Source organism: Lactuca serriola, chromosome 8 (genome assembly GCF_051521515.1).
Source record: "Lactuca serriola cultivar US96UC23 chromosome 8, Lser_US96UC23_V15, whole genome shotgun sequence".
Lineage (NCBI taxonomy): Eukaryota > Viridiplantae > Streptophyta > Magnoliopsida > Asterales > Asteraceae > Lactuca > Lactuca serriola.
In genome coordinates this window covers 3,976,122-3,978,071 of record NC_136415.1, presented here as the reverse complement: position 1 = coordinate 3,978,071, position 1,950 = coordinate 3,976,122, and the positions used below count along the sequence as shown (strand labels likewise).

The 1,950-nt window shown below is 32.7% G+C and overlaps 1 long non-coding RNA gene across 1 annotated transcript; it reads right to left on the bottom strand.

Moving 5' to 3' along the window:
• Positions 1–119: 119 nt before the first annotated feature.
• LOC145069461 (uncharacterized) lies at positions 120–1,171 on the bottom strand. The gene is made up of 3 exons (XR_013689515.1): positions 814–1,171; positions 455–713; positions 120–349 (listed from the first exon to the last, which is right to left on the bottom strand). It is a non-coding gene; the product is annotated as an uncharacterized LOC145069461 (long non-coding RNA).
• Between the last annotated feature and the right edge of the window lie 779 nt (positions 1,172–1,950).

Sequence of the window (1,950 nt, the reverse complement as noted above, 5' to 3'; positions counted from 1 at the left end):
AGAAGAAGAAGAAGAAGAAGAAGAAGAAGAAGAAGAAGAAGAAGAAGAAGAAGAAGAAGAAGAAGAAGAAGAAGAAAAGAAGAAGAAGAAGAAGAAGAAGAAGAAGAAGAAGAAGAAGAAGAAGAAGAAGAAGAAGAAGAAGAAGAAGAAGAAGAAGAAGAAGAAGAAGAAGAAGAAGAAGAAGAAGAAGAAGAAGAAGAAGAAGAAGAAGAAGAAGAAGAAGAAGAAGAAGAAAGGTCAAAGATTTCCTAACCTGCAGCTGGCAATAGGAAGCACACACATGCCTATGTGTCTCATTTCTCTCTTAGCTGATAGCATCTGAAACATATTTCAAGTAGCTTTTAATTACCTACAAAAGAATTTAAAGACCATAATTTTAGACATATTTATATATGCTTATGCATTATCTTAATCCAATATTGAAAAATAAATGGAATTAAAGAATCATATATACCCACTTCGCTTGTTTCATTGTTTTCTAGATCCTCAGCTGATTATAACAGAAACCAAGGAACTTTTCCATTTTCAAAGACCAAACCTACTGGAGGCATCCTAGAACTCGATTTCCTCTGTTTCACTATTCACCACCAATGACCTGAGTTTCACTATTCGAGGAGGATAGAAGCCCAGTTGATACTACTCTTAGTAATTATGAAAAGCAGAATGACGAAAGCCCTTTAGCCACGACTTGTAGTCACAGCACCTACAGAAAACTGATCACAACAAAATATAGTTAAAATCTAAAGCATTATATGTTAGGTCCTTATAAAATCAGATTCTAGCAAAAATTTAAAATCCCTACATCGTTTTTACCTTGGACGTAACCCTAGTTTAAAAAAATTGAAAATCAAACGAAATTGTTCCTTCAGCGATGTACATAGTTGTCGCAACCGTGAGGCTTTAGTAGAAAATTAGGAGAAGTTGACGTTTTGACGAAGTCCAGGATTTGATACAGTCCATCGTGGAGAAGAGCACCATTTTTTAGAGAGAGGCAGAGAAAGGGGAAGAGAATCGGTTTTGAAAATTGATTTCAAGTTCTCAAAAAAAGGAGAGAGAGAGAGAGAGAGAGAGAGAGAGAGAGAGACGATGCAGGTTCGTGTTCTTTATTTAGCGTTTCACAGGAGAACAAGGAAGGGTCATTGTGGTGAGAAGCAACATCAAACACCGAATTAGTACAACCACATATCTGAATTGTTTCTTAAGAGAAACCTAAGAAAGAGAAGCACAGATTGCTAAATATTAGTAAACTATTTAAAAAAAAATTAATATGAAATTTAATTTAAAGTTTGAATTTATAAGAAAAATAAAAAAAAATTGAATTATTAAAATTAATGAGACTTTAATATATTGAATACATTACATATATAAACCCTTTCTAATAAATACCTTACATATATATTACCTTACATATTAAATGTGAAATTTTAATTTAATAAAATGAAAAATACAATAAAATGACAAGTGGAAAATAAAAAATTTTTAAAAATTCTAGAAATGTCATGTGTCCAAATAAATAAGAAGAGGACATGTGGCAAAAGTCATTTTCATTTATTAAGGTAGATTTTAGTCTACCAAAGTAGCAAGAGGTGAAGCAGTGTATTGGAAATATCATGTCTTGGGAAAAGGATGCCTGCTGTCTCCTCCTTGGAACGTGTCTTTTTCTTGGTGAAGAAGATCGTGACTCAGCTTTTGGGAGAGATTAGAAAAAAGATATCTTGAACTTGAAGAACACCCAAGCTCCTTCACGCGCCAAAATTTTGATGAAGTGCTAACTGCACGCTCCTTCACGCGCCAAATGAAGAATCCTGATTCGGGTTTCCTAAATTCCTCAAAAATCGATCAAATTTCCACAAAAATCCAGTAAAAATCAACAAAAAAATCTTCTACAACCACTTTCCTTAAAATTTAAGAAACATGGTTTACTTTTATATATATATATATATATATATA